Raw genomic sequence first — 15,716 nt, 5'->3', positions numbered from 1 at the left:
TTATATCCTTCTGGAGTCTTTGATGGAGTTGAAGAATCAATAGATAGTTATAGTTTTCCTTAGTTATGATAAAAGATAAAATAGATCTAAATATTGTAACTGATTCTTGCTTAATAACTGTTTTGTTATATGTAATGTTACTATGTTAAAGTTAAAGCCTTTCTTTGTTTAAACAGAAAAATGGGAAAGGGTATTCTTTCTATCTGTTTCTTTCATTGGTTTAATAAAGAAAACTGCCTTGGCCTTTTGATAGAGCAGCCCTTAGATGGGCATAGTAGACAGAACAGAATTCTGGGAGGAAGAAGGCAATGTGGCAGATGCTATGGCTCTCCTCCTCGAGATGGATGCTGGTTAGACTCATGCCGGTAAGCCACAGTCAAGTGACAATACACATTAATAGAAATGGGTTAATTAATTTCGAGAGTTAGGCAATATGAGGCTAGAAATAATGGGCCAGGCAGTGTTTAAATGAATATAATTTGTCTGTTGTTATTTTGGGATATAAGCTAGCCAGGCGGCTGGAAGCCAGGTGGCGGGAAGTGGCCCACCGCTCCTTTTATAACAGGCATCATAGAAAATTATACTTGAGATCATTTGCATGATATATTGAGCCCACAATCTTTCTTATTTTGCCTATGACCTGGAAATTTAGTACAGCAGAATTAAAAATAATAGGCTAATTCCTTAAATGGAATACTGAATCTGTTGAATGGCTATTATTGATGCCTCATTCAGGTCATCAGTGAAAAGAAAGGAACAACTGGGGCAAAAATAAATGAAAATGAAAAGATAGTTTCATATCACAATAAATTGCTGAAACAGGTGGTTATTTTCAAGGAGTTTATCACCATTATAGAAAAGACTCTTGCTATGGAATGGCAACTTTGCAAGGTGCCTTAAAGGTAAGACTCCATCTATCTAAACCTTCAGTTTATGAAAGGAGTAAGCAAAGTGTTTCCTATTCCCAGGAAGCAGCTTCATGCAAACCTGCTTTACCTGTGATCCAAGCATGTTAGTTTTTATGCCAATTACCAAGTCAAACTTATGAATTTCTATGAGTTTGATGCCAGCCTGGTCTACAAGAGCTAGTTTCCAGGAAATGCTCCAAAGTTACTGATGAACCTTGCCTTGAAAATCAAAACAAAACAACAAAATAGATGTTGAACTTTCCAGTATCTCCCATCATGTATTGGTCATGCAAACAAGAAAGAATAAAAATTTAATGTAATGAGTTCTTAGTCTGTAATTTCAGTTCAGCATTGTTGCAGGCATCTTTGTTTGGAATAATCAGAAACCCATTGAGGAGACTGGGAGTTCATTCCATGAAACTGTGAGGATGAAGCCTGGTTGTTGTAATTTTTTCTCTCTCTTTATGTTTGTGGCAGCATGTCATGGAGCTTCCAAATAAATGACACAGGAGAAGTTTTATTCCTTCTTATAAGTTCCTAGTCTTATTGGAGCTTGCTTCTAGCCAGTTTTTCTTAAATTATCCTATTGACATTTTGTTTTGGGGCCTTTATCTTTCTCTACTTTGAATACCTTTCTTTATGTCTTGCTCTGTACCCTGTTGTGTAGATAGGTAGCTGTACCCTGGTGTCTTATTCTTTTCTTCACCTTGTTCCTTTTGTCCTCCCATATTTTTCCTTTCATTTGTTTTCTTTGCCTTCTAGATTCTTTTATCCTTCCTGCCAAACTACTTACTGTTCTGTTTTTTATTAGATCAATCGGGTATTTTAGACAGGCAAAGTATTACAGCTTTGCAGTATTAAACAAATACAACATAAAGGAATGCAACACATCTTTGCATCATTGAAACATATGTTCCACATCAGAAAAAAAATAAAACAAATCTTAAAATAATATGTCACAACCTTTTCCCTTTTTGTCTAAATCAAAATGAAATATTTTCACGTTAACTTACTAAAACTGTACAATAAAAGCAGTTACCAAGTAAGAATTACTTTTACAATGTTCAGTCCATTTGTATTTATCAATTTCAGAAAAAACACTCCATGAGCCATCTCATTTTAATGATTGCAAAGTTTGATACTTAGATTACTTGCTATCATAACTATGGTAAACTGAAACTCTAATTATTTAGTCTTTAACTCCATCCTAGACCTGAGATGGACTTAATATTCCCTAACAGAGACACTGAGCTACCTGAACATTCAACCAAAGTTCTTTTCCAACATTAAACCATCCATTTTCAAAATAAAGGAAGACTTTTCTCTGAAGTGGGGAATTTGAAGGACTTTCCTTGTAGTGGCCAAGCTCATCAACTACTTTCCTCTGAGTCCTGCAGAATGTCTGGCCGTCTCTTCTGTGAAGCAGAAGTCCCAGAGCATCGTTCTGCCTTGTTTTCAAAATGTTCAGCAATCACTTTCCTGTTGGTCCTGCATATAAAATCTGCACAGCATACCGTTGAGCAGCCCAAAGTAGTAGCAGGTTTTTTTTTTCACCCAGTGATTAGGCTTGCCAGAATGAAAGCAACTCCAGTGGAGTTTCTTAAATACCCATCATTTTTAAGCAAGAAAATAACATATTCTGTACATCTTTTAAGTGTTTGGAAACCTTTTGTCTATCTACATATATCTTGGTAGGACTCTGGAAATATTCCTAACATTATATTTCATTGTTATAAGTATTTAACTGTATAAGGAACTGTGGGCTGGCCTGCTATTTGTCCTGCTCGGCTCCTGCACAGCTAGCTTTATACCCGAAATAACAACACACAAATTGTATTCATTTAAACACTGCCTGGCCCGTTAGTTCTAGCCTCTTCTTGGCTAACTCTCATATCTTGATTAACCCATTTCTATTAATGTATGTAGCACCACAAGGTGGTGGCTTACCGGGAAAGATTCAGCATGTCTGACCTGGCGGCTGGAGCCATGGCGTCTGGCCCAGAGAAGAGAGGCATGGCATCTGGCTAACTTCCCTTCTTCCCACCATTCTGTTCTGTTTACTCCACTCACCTGTGTTCTCACCTATCATGCCAATCAGTTTCTTTATTAATTAACCAATGAAAGCAACAGATAGAAAAATGACCTTCCCACATCATTTAACTACTAATCTGAGTTTCCAGATTATCCTAAATAGTTTATAATAATAGCTTTCAAAAACTAGAACTTTATCTTATACTTTAAAATGTGTTTTATAGATACCATACCTTAAATAATAATAAAAATATCTATGCACTATAACAAAAATAACTTAAATACTTAGCAAAATACAAGTATCTATAGCTTACCAAATATCCAAAAGCCTACCATATTTCATCTGTTGGAAATGTGGGTGTCATGTTCTCTGGATTACTTCTTGCTAAATAGGGGTGAAGACATCTTTAGGGTTCCCTGAGAAAATTTGAGATAATGTTCAAGTAGTTGGGAGAGCATTTATAATCTTTATTGATAGTCATCACTTGTCAATATTCAGGAGGTCTTCCCTGATTAACCCTGATCAATGTCATTCCTTAAAAAATCCACAGAATTTAGTCTGCTGTGGAAACAAAGGCAAAACCTTTTCTCAAAAATATTTTTATATCCATTTATATACATTTGACTCATATTTTAAAATTAAAATAATGTGACAACAAAAGACCAAATAATCTAACAAAAATCAGGTACACTCCTAAACAGAAAACTCTGAACAGACGAATCTCAAAGGGCTGCGAAACACATAAGCAAGTGCTCAGCATGCTTAACTATCAGAAAAATGCAAATCAAAACAGCTCTGAGATTCGATCTTACACCTGTCAGAATGGTGAAGAACAAAAACTCTGATGAAAGCTTATGCTGGAAAGCATTTGGGATGAGGACAACACTCCTCCATTGGTGGTCTTGTAAACTTGTACAATTGCTCTGGAAATCAGTATGGTGGTTTCTCAGATAATTAGGAAACAATTTACCCCAAGACCCAGCAATATCGCTGTTGAGTATATACCCAAATGACATTCAAGTATATGACAAGAACAGGTGCTCAACTCTGTTCATAGCAGCATTATTTGTAATAGCCAGAACATGAAAAGAACCTATGGTGTGGGAAGAGCTTTTGTATATGTGCTACTTTTATTGGTTAATGAATACAGAAGTTGTTTTGGCCAATAGCTTAACAGAATAGAGCTAGACGGGGAAAACTAAACTAAATGCTGTGAGAAAAAAGTGGAGTCAGAAAGACACCATGGAGCCACCAGAGGAGGAAGATGTAAGCCACCACCTGAAAGCATGCTGATAGACCATGAGCCTTATGGTAAAATATAAAATAATAAAAATTGGTTAATTTAAGAGATAAGAGTGAGCTAAAAAATACACTTAAGATATTGGTCAAACAGTATTTCAAATAATATTGTTTCTGAGTGTTTATTTTGGTGCTGAGCATCTGGGAACCAACTAAATTTTTCCACCAACAAACCTAGATGCCCCTTAACTGAAGAATAGATGAAGAAAATGTGGTACTTTTATGCAATGGAGTACTACACAAAGGTAAATTGTAATGGCATCTTGAAATCTGCAGGCAAATGAATGGATCTAGAAAAAACATATTGAGTGTGGTAACCCAGACCAAGAAAGACAAATATAATATGTACTCACTCAAAAGTGGCTCTTAGTCATAAAGCAAAGAAAATCCAGCCTAGAATCTACAACCCCAGATAAACTAGACAACAGAAGTCCCTAAGAAAGACATACATGAATCTACATTGGATGGTGGAAAAGGCAAGATCTGAGTAAATCAGGAGTGTGAGGGTCACAGGAGAGAGTAGAAGGAGTGAGGAGTAGAAAGGAGGGGAGTGGAGAAAAATGTAAAGCTCAATAAAAGCAATAGTAACAAAATGATAACCCAATGTTCAATTTTGCAGTGCTTTTTATAATCCCATGTCTTCCACCAGCTATCTGGTGCCCATCAGCCATCAAAAAGGTCAGAGTCAACACAATACAATACAGGATCTTGACTCCTTGTGTATTTCCCATCGTTACACGACTTTTTAAATTTCTATTAGTGTTATTATCTTTTTAAAGATGTTACTATTTTTTAAATCTATTTCTATAAATGTCTGTACCTATTGTCTTTGCTTTTTATAGCCTATGCAAATTGTAAAATACACTGGAAATATTTTATAGGTTTTTATTCAATCTGTACCTGTTTAACTGAATATCATTTTGCCTTTTTTTAAAAAGATTTATTTATTTATTATGTATACAACATTCTGCCTCGATGTATGACCGAACGCCAGAGGAGGGCACCAGATCTCAGTACTGATGGTTGTGAGCCACCATGTAGTTTTGAACTCAGGACCTCTGGAAGAGCAGCCAATGCTCTAAACCTCTGAGCCATTTCTCCAGCCCCCTCATTTTGCCTTTTTGAAAACATAAGCCTTTAAACTACTATGCAGCAGTGAGCCCCGCTGGTAACTTTGGCTGCAGTCTCTTCCTGCTTCTCTGTTCATGAAAGCCAACCACTAAGCTTGCAGCCATGTAGAAAGTGTGCTTCAGGAACTACATTCTGCCTTTATATTTCTGGAAATCTAATTCTTGTGCTGCTTGCAGACTTTTTATGGTTAAAATTTTCATGTGCCCGCTGCTCAAGGGCTTCTTTTGTAAGGCAGAAATTTTTACCGTGAATTTTGAGCTCCACATTGCACCAAATTGTACGCAGTTGATTTGCTCTTTGGGGACACTAACACCCACTTCCAAATAAATCACAGAGTTTTATTATTACTTATTAATCTCTGGCCTTAACTTGGCTTGTTTCTAGACATTTTTCTTAACATGAATTATTCCATCAATCTTTTGCTTCTATTTTTTTTATGTTTTTCTATTTTAAATACCTTTCTTTACTTCTTACTGTCTAGCTTGTTGTGTAGCTGGGTGGCTGGCCGCTGGTGTCCTATCTTTTTCTTGTTCCTCTCTCCTTTCTTCCTCCCAGATTTCTCCTCACTTTTATTCTCTCTACCTTCTAGACTTTCATATCTTTCCTAATAAGCTACAGGCCGCTCAACTTTTTGTTAGCAAAATCAAGTGCTTAAGACAAGCAAAGCATCAGAGCTTCACAGAGTTAAAAAATACAACATAAAAGAATACAACAGATCTTTGCATCATTGAAAGAAATTTTCCAGAACTTATGAAAATAAAACACATTTTAAAATAATATTTTGCGCCGGGCGGTGGTGGCGCACGCCTTTAATCCTTTAATCCCAGCACTTGGGAGGCAGAGGCAGGCGGATCTCTGTGAGTTCGAGACCAGCCTGGTCTACAAGAGCTAGTTCCAGGACAGGCTCCAAAACCACAGAGAAACCCTGTCTCAAAAAAAAGCAAAAAAAAAAAAAAACTGAAATAATATTTTGCCATATCCTGGGTTGCATTTTGAGACCACAAGATGTTGAGATACCTAAACAATAAGGCATCTTCCATGGAGAGCAAGCTGTCTCTAGCGAGTGGAGGTAATCAAAGAGAGTGATGTATGAAAAGTTACAGGGATAAGATTATCTCAGTCCTTTGAAACAGAAGTTGCATGCATCTGAGATAGAGCATCAGGATTGGATGTTTGTGCTGCTGTGCTTCAGTTTTCCCTTGGTCCAATCTTCCCTCAGTATGTCTCCATTTTCCTCTTTTGGAATGTGAATGTTATTTGATATTATATGTTACAAAGATGTAACACATTTTCTGATTTTACAAGATGTCACTGTCAAGAGATTGCCTTCAGTGTCACAAGACTTTGGACAATTAAATATTTTAGGGGCTTTTGCAGAGTATGGGGATCATTGAAGTGACTAAAGCATATTCTTCATGAATGACCATGAGCCTTTAATGACCTAGGTCATATTGTAATTGATTAAAATGAACACCTCCCCAATTAGGAAGAAGCATTTGAATATGTGTCATTCCTTGGTAACTTTCTGCTGATTTCTTGTGAAATCATTAGTAGAAGAAGACTTTCTGGATGGAATTACTCATTGGGGATGTGATTTGAGTCTCTATTCTTGGTGTACTGTTTTATATTTGATACTAACCGGTAAGCTTCTTTCTTGTGCTGTCATGCCTTCACCACCATTATAGTGGTATTACATAGGTTTCAGTCTAACTATTCAGTGACAAGGCAGTTTAGTAGCCTGCTGTTTGAATCTTCTTGCTTGTAAGTTTTTTAAAAATATTTTTTATTAATTTTTATTGAGCTTTACATATTCTTTCTTTTTTCTTTATTAAAAATTTCCATCTCCTCCCCTCCTCCCATTTCCTTCCCACTCCCCCCTCTCCCTCCCCCCCCTCTCCAGTCCTAAGAGTAGTCTGGGTGTGCTGCGCTGTGGGAAGTCCAAGGTCCTGCCCCCTTCATCCAGGTCTAGGAAGGTGAGCATCCAAACAGACTAGGCTCCCACAAGGCCAGTCCATGCAGTAGAATCAAAACCCAGTGCCATTGTCCTTGGCTTCTCAGTCACCCCTCATTCTCAGCCACATTCAGAGAGTCCGGTTTGATCACATGCTCCATCAGTCCCAGTCCATCTGGACTTGGTGAGCTCCCATTAGATTAGCCCCACTGTCTCAGTGGGTGGGAGCACCCCTCGGGGTCCTGACTTCCTTGCTCATGTTCTCCCTCCTTCTTCTCCTAATTTGGACCTTGGGAGCTCAGTCCAGTGCTCCAATGTGGGTCTCTGTCTCTATCTCCTTGCATCGCCAGATGAAGGTTCTGTGGTGATATACAAGATATTCATCAGTGTGGCAATAGGATAAAGCCAGTTCAGGTGCCCTCTCCTCCGCTGCCCAAGGAACAAGCTGTGGACATCTCCTTGGACACCTGGGAACCCCTCTAGAGTCAAGTCTCTTGCCAAGCCTAAAATGTCTCCCTTAATTAAGATATCTACTTCCCTGTTCCCATATCCAGCCTTCCTCCATCTCAACCATCCCATTCTCCCAAGCTCTCCCCCATCCTCCCCTTCTCCCTTCTCTCTCCCCATCTTCTTTTACTCCTACCCCACCCCCACCCTCGTGCTCCGAACTTTTGCCTGGCAATCTTGTCTACTTCCAATATCCAGGAGTATAACTATATGTTTTTCTTTGGGTTCACCTTCTTATTTAGCTTCTCTAGAATCACAAATTATAGGCTCGATGTCCTTTATTTATGGCTAGAATCCACTTATGAGTGAGTACATACCATATTCATCTTTTTGGGTCTGGGTTATCTCACTCAGTAAAGTGTTTTCCGTTTCCATCCATTTGCATGCAACATTCAAGATATCATTGTGTTTTGTTTTTTTTTTTTTTTTTTTTTTTGCTGCTGAGTAAAACTCTAAAGTGTATATGTGCCACACTTTCCTTAACGTAGGTTGTTTCCAGGTTCTGGCTATTACAAATAGTGCTGCTATGAACATAGTTGAACAAATGCTTTTGTAGTATGATTGGACATCTCTTGGGTATATTCCCAAGAGTGGAATTGCTGGGTCCTGAGGTAGGTTGACTCCCAGTTTCCTGAGGAACCACCACACTGATTTCCAAAGTAGTTGCACAAGTTTGCATTCCCACCAGAAATGGATAAGTGTTCCCCTTACTCTACATCCTCTCCAGCATAGGCTATCATTGGTGTTTTTGATTTTAGCTATTCTGACAAGTATAAGATGGTATCTCAGAGTTGTTTTGATTTGCATTTCCCTGATTGCTAAAAAGGTTGAGCATGACCTTAAGTGTCTTTTGGCCATTTGAACTTCTTCTGTTGAGAATTCTCTGTTCAGTTTAGTACCCATTTTTTAATTGGGTTAATTAGAGTTTTAATGTCTAGTTTCTTGAGTTCTTTATATATTTTGGAGATCAGACCTTTGTCTGATGCGGGGTTGGTGAAGATCTTTTCCCAATCAGTAGGTTGCCTTTTTGTCTTAATGACAGTGTCCTTTGCATTACAGAAGCTTCTCAGTTTCAGGAGGTTTCATTTATTCAATGTTGCTCTTATTGTCTGTGCTACTGTGGTTATACATAGGAAGTACTCTCCTGTGCCCATGTGTTGCAGTCTACTTCCCACTTTCTCTTCTATCAGGTTCAGTGTGGTCAGATTAATACTAATATTAACACACAAACCTATGAACACCTATTTTCGACAAAGGAGCTAAAATTATAAAATGGAAATTTCTTTATTGTATATGTGGATTTTCCTGTATGCATATATATATATATATATATATATATATATATATATATATATATGCACCATGTGGGTACCTAGTTCTCACAGAGGTCAAAACATGATCCCAGAAACCCAGAGCTTGTTCTCATATATAGTTGTAATTCCCTTTTCAGTACAGACAATTGAACCCACCTATATGCAAGCCAGCGAGTTCTCCTTTTGAGCCCTCTTTCATGCCCTGTGTTGATTACTTAGTATCAACATTTATATATAACTTTTTAACTTAAATACACAGTTCCTTCAGTTAAGCCTTTTATATGTTACAGTTAAATTAGCATACTTCAGGTTTCTGGAAGATGAATACAGAGCGGGAGTTAATGCATAACGCTTTATAGGAATTTCACCAAACACCTATGTATTTTTCTGTGAATTTTTATATGTTTGTTTTATGTTTTGTTTTTTGCTCACTGACCTGGACATGATTAATAAACTTGTACAACATTTAAATCAGAGGCCTCTGCCTTCTGAGTGGAATTAAAGGCATGAGTCTTTACCTTTATTGTTCTTCATTTTTGTATTCAGTAATTAATTGTTCATTCAGTTTTTCCTGTGTGTCCTCTGTACTTCTGATCTGTTTACTTGTCTCTATGTTTGTTTATAGAAATTTCTCTTGTAGGTGATATTCCATTCAAGGGGTTTAGAAATGATAGAGGTGAACATCATCCTATTTAGTTTCCTTCAAAAGTTACTTGGTGACTGAATTAAAATGTCTATAGTATGGAATAATTGGGGATCAGCCGCAGAATTATATGAGTGTACTGTCAAAGAATTATACATTTACAATGTTGTCATTGTCATGCTTTCTATTGTACATGTATATTGGAAAATTTAGGATGCAGTGACCTATGATGATGTGCATATTGATTTTACTTGGGAAGAGTGGACTTTGCTGAATCCTTCCCAGAAGAATCTCTACAAAGATGTTATGCTGGAAACCTACAGGAACCTCACTATTATAGGTAAGACTGAATTTCCTCTTATGTTTCAAAATAAGGAAACAGCAATTCATTGGTTATTGATGTTCTTATCTAATTTTGATTACGAAAGGAGAACCATTGATTGAATAAATCAGGCATGATTCCAAGATTCAGGGAAGAGAGTAACTAAAATTTTACATCATTTTCAATATTACATATATTTTCTGATGTTGTATTTTAGGATACACTTGGGAAGACCATAATATTGAAAATCATTCTCAATGGTCTAGAAGATATGAAAGGTAACTTTCATGGGCAAGCTGATACAAATGTTCCTCTGAAGAAATTGTAGTGTGTATTGGAAGTTTTAAACAAAAACAATGTAATAAATAATGACACTTTATGTGCATCAATGATTATTACATTGTCACAAAACCATGTACCTCAATGTCAGCTGTGTGAATTGCATTTGAACACCATGCTTTTAAGAAAGAAGGTGTGGAAACTGTGTCTTAACAGTTATCACCATTTGAGTTATAGCATTATGAGAACTATGCTATAGAATTGTCAATCAATTTTTTTCATACCACTCATATTACAAAAATTATGAACATTGAAGTGGTGATAAGTATGTCTCCAAGAGTTTCTAATATGCAAATAGTACATATTGAAGCTTATGTGTCTCATATACTTGCAAATAGTGCATATTGAAGCTTATGTGTCTCATATACTTGATGTGATTGTACTAAGTTTATTGAGGATGCAATTAGAGTCAAGAATGAAAGGGCAGTTGTGGCCAAACCTTAATCCCTATACCAAAAGTCTATGATTACAGAGGGTCAACCTCTGGTAATTCAATTGGAGTCTTTTTATTTATTTTTCCTTTACTAAGTATATCATATGTCACTCTCGATACAAGGCTTATGAGCATAGGGATATGGATAGACATAACATACTTCTCTATCAGAATAATTAGAAGATATGTAGCAGTCCCCATGTTAACTATACTTGTTGAATATCATTCAAGTATTTAAGTAATCTGTTTTCTTGTTTCAATATTAATACATCAAAAAATGCACATTGCAGAAAATCCCCATGAGTACTAGAAATAAGTAATATTTCTGTTTGTCCTAGCGCACTTAGCAAATGTAGTATCTCTCACAGTATAGGAAAATGTATGAATGCAATAAGGATATTAAAGATCTGAGCTTTTCAAATTCTCTTCAAATATGTAAAAATTTTTGTATAGAAAAATGATTTTGTAAATGTGACTCCTGTAATAAAGGATCCTACCATCAAAGGTACCTACGATGTTTCCAAACATCCTTAGTAAATCGATACAGTATGAGTATAAACACAGTGATAAAACCCTAAGATCTAATTCCTTTTAAAAATTGGAACAAATTAAAAAATTATTTGTTATAGTTATAAGATTCAACAGTGTATTGAATTTAGTAAGACTTTTAAATGTGCCATTATCCTTGCAGGCATGAAGGAAGTCAAACTGGAGGGAAAACTGCCATATACCTTCAAAGTATTAAAGCCATTGCATGTGACAGTGATCTTCAAAGGCATAACAGAACTAATCCTAGTGAGAAAACATATGAGAGTAAGCAATGTGTAAAGGCCATTGCATGTCCCAAAAGACATCAAAATCATAAAAGAACATATATTGGAGAGAAACCCTTTAAATGTTATCACTGTGATAAAGCCTTTGCATATCATAGTCATCTTCAAAGACATAAAAGAACACATACTGGAGAGAAACCCTATGAATGTAATCAGTGTGGTAAAGCCTTTGCACATCACAGTTATCTTAACATGCATAAAAAAACACATACTGGAGAGAAACCCTATGAATGCAATCAGTGTGGTAAAGCCTTTGCATATCGCAATGATTTTCAAAGGCATATAAGAATACATACTGGAGAGAAACCCTATGAATGTAATCAGTGTGGTAAAGCCTTTGCATATCACAATCGTCTTCAACGGCATAAAAGAACACATACTGGAGAGAAACCATATGAATGTACTCAGTGTGGTAAAGCCTTTGCATATCACAGTGATCTTCAAAGGCATAAAAGAACACATTCTGGTGAGAAACCCTTTGAATGCACTCAGTGCGGTAAAGCCTTTGCACGTCACAGTCATCTGGAAATACATGAAAGAACACATACTGGGGAAAAACCCTATGAATGTAATCAGTGTGGTAAAGGCTTTGCAAGTCAAAGTAATCTTCACAATCATAAAAGAACACATACTGGAGAGAAACCATATAAATGTAATTAGTGTGATAAAGCCTTTAAATATCGCAGTGTTCTTCAAAGGAATAAAACTGACTGCTCTTTGGACTGGAGAATTAGGGGGAGGGGAGTGGGGGTGGGGAGTGGGTGGAGGGGGAGGGAAAAGGTAGGCGGGGAGGAGGCGGAAATTTTTAATTAAAAAAAGGCACAAAAGAACACATACTGGAAAGAAACCCTTTGAATGTAATCAATGTGATAAAGCCTTTACACGTCACAGTCACCTTCAAATACATAAAAGAACACATACTGGAGAGAAACCCTATGAATGCAATCAGTGTGGTAAAGCCTTTGCATATCACATTGCTCTTCAAAGGCATAAAAGAACACATACTGGAGAGAAACCCTTTGGATGTAATCACTGTAAATCACATTCATCATCAAAAACATAAAAGAATGCATAATGAAGAGAAAACCTATGAATGCAATTAATGTCCTAAAGCCTTTGGATATCACAGTGGTCTTTAGCAGCATAAAGGAACACATACTGGAGAGAAACCCTATGAATGTAATCATGTGGTAAATCCTTTACATGCCAAATTAATCTTGTAATGCATAAAAGAATACATACTGGAGAGAAACCCTATAAATGTAATCAATGTGATAAAGCCTTTGGATATCGCAATGTTCTTCAAAGGCATAAAATAACACATGCTGGAGAGAAATTCTATGAATGTAATCAGATCGGAAAGCCTTTGAATGGCATGGTCATCCTCTGATGCATAAAAGAGCACATACTTGAGAGAAACCCTGTGAATGTACTCAGTGTTGTAAAGTCTTTTAACATCACAACCATCTCCTTATACATATGAGAACCCAGACTGGAGAGAAAATCTGACTAATCAATGTGGCAATGCTTTGCATGTAGTAGTTATTTTCAAACGTATGTAATCAATAATGTAAAGCCTTTGCATGTCACAGTCATCTTGAAATGCATCAAAGAACACATACCTTAAAGAAACTTATGAATGTAATCAGTGTGGCAAATTCTTTGTATATCTCAATGGTCTTTGAAGGTATAAAAGAACATATGCTGGAGAGAAATTCTATGAATTCATTTAGTGTGTTTCAAAATTTAATGTCACAGTAGTTTTCAAATATATTAAAGAATCTGTATTGGTGACAAAACCTATGAATGTACTCATTGTGGTCAAATTTTTACATGTCAAAAAGTCTACAAAAGAACAAATGAATATATACTGGAGAACAGATACTCAGGATTAGTATGCATTCACATACTGAGAACTTATTAATTTTCTATTCATACTCTGTCTTGATGTAATTTATTATCAGATCACAATACAAACTGGAGAACACATACTCTGGATTAATATCTATTCATTTCACTCGCTGAGAATTTAATAGTCCAGTCATACCCTGTTGTGATGTAATTCTTTATCAAATCACAGCAGACATGAAGGCTCCCTCTCAACTGCCTGTGAAGGCCCAAAATTAGAGCCTGTTTTTATCCTGACAGATATTCAGGATATCTACATGTACTTTTCCTCCTTTTTTTGGTAATATGATGTTACTTGCAGAGTGGTTGCCTTTGGAATTCTTGGTCTAGAGTGGCCTTAGTTCCCAAACGACATAATGCTAATGACTTGATGCCTCAAAGTATTAAAACAATTGACTGTTCAAGTTGTTTTTTGAATCATGTTAAAGAAGTCTTTCCTTATATTCTTGCTTTTGTTTTCCAGTGTAGTAATATATGGATAATTAAGCATGGGCAATTTCAAGAGTCAGAGGAATGCTCTCCCTGTATTTTTTATGGTTGCTGTTTCATTATTTTTTTCTTCATATTCTTTACTAATATATCTAAATCCCCTTGCCCATTCCCTGGTAAGAGTTGTTTTTTGTTGATATATGGTGCCCAATATGGGGCGGTCACCGGCATATGGTGCTAGAATATGGGGCTAACTGGGGAACCCCAAAATGAACAGAACTGTGGCTAGGTGTACAAGGGAGTGTGTGAGGGAACCCATAAGAATACTTTGTACCAGATCCACTGCCACTGCTCTTTGTAGGGACTTTATCTACCAAGTTGTGCATGGGAGGTTTCTCTTGCTTCTGCTGATACCAAGCTAATAAACAATCACTTTCCTCACTCATCTGTCAAGTTTGGGTAATGTTTTCTCCCAAAAATGCAAAGTGGAAAGATGGAGTCTGAGTTGTCTTTACATCACATGTGTCAGGCAACTGGCATTAAAAATGGAAAACAAATACTCACAAATGATTAACATTCCCAAACTACTCATTATTTTACAAGCTCAATAGTGCTGACCAGAGCTAGCAAATACTCACACATTGTATAATGGCTTTAACTATTTTCTTCTATCAATTATTATTTTACTTGTTATACCAATATATAGTTAATCTATTTTGAGTTAATTTTTATATCAAGTGGGATATCGAAATTAGTTGCCTTATTGTTGATTGGATATCTAGTTTTGATAGCAGCATTTATAGATGAGTCTGTATTTTCTCTGATATTTTTGACAACTTTGTATAAAAGGATTGAGCTGTAACTTTTTGTAAAATTTCTATGTCCTCTGTTGGGGGAGGTTGTTTGTTTGTTTCCTGGCTGCCCAGACTCATTTCCTAGCCATCTCACCTTTAGGCAAGTTCAATTATCATTTGCCCAGGCCTGCAGCTCAGTCAGCACAGACCTGGGGGCAGGGGAGAGAGAATGGGAAGGACAAGAGACACATGAGAAATAGACAAGATAGAATTTGGATCAAGGGAATTAACAAGGTAAATATAGGGTAGGAAATGGGAAAGTCCTTTGTGTGTATATGTGTAACTAGGCAACTTACTAGGCAACCTAACCATGGTCTAATGGTCAGGTGGAAAGTCTCTAACTGCAACATGCAGAAAAGTCTGAATGTTCAGAACACAGTAATAATTGAGCAATAACTCCTTGCAAAATTAGTATTTGACAAATCAGTACAGCAGGAGAAGCCAAGCACAACAGGATGGGCAAAACTAATTCAGGGAGCAGTAAGTCTCCCTGATATTTAAAAGCTGAAACTCAACTTTGGAGCTGTTCCTGTCTTTGGTCAGGAAAGCTCCTGTAGTCCCATCCTTACTTATCATAGGAAGACAGAATAGCTTTTGGTTTTGTTCCTGTCTTAGGTGACATGTTTAACATAGCTATACAGATGGGTATTCTGTTGCCCATCTCTGGCTATAGAGCCCTGCATACCAAGTTTAAAGTCAATTGTCTGGGTACCTCAAGTACATGAGCTTACCCGCTAAAGATTCTCATATTTTTCAATGTCACCCATGTCCAGTTTATGATCATGGACCTCTATAGTTTGCATTTTAGTTGCCT

At 36.7% G+C, this 15,716-nt stretch overlaps 1 protein-coding gene and 1 pseudogene across 1 annotated transcript in view; both read left to right on the top strand.

Annotated features, from left to right (window-relative positions):
- Positions 1-15,716, top strand: part of LOC142856433 (uncharacterized) — an 82,761-nt gene that overhangs the window by 14,089 nt on the left and 52,956 nt on the right.
- Positions 10,030-13,834, top strand: LOC142855716 (uncharacterized; annotated as a pseudogene).

Source organism: Microtus pennsylvanicus, chromosome 8, assembly GCF_037038515.1.
Source record: "Microtus pennsylvanicus isolate mMicPen1 chromosome 8, mMicPen1.hap1, whole genome shotgun sequence".
Lineage (NCBI taxonomy): Eukaryota > Metazoa > Chordata > Mammalia > Rodentia > Cricetidae > Microtus > Microtus pennsylvanicus.
The sequence above is the reverse complement of the archived record's forward strand: the minus strand, read 5'-3'. Positions and strand labels throughout refer to the sequence as shown.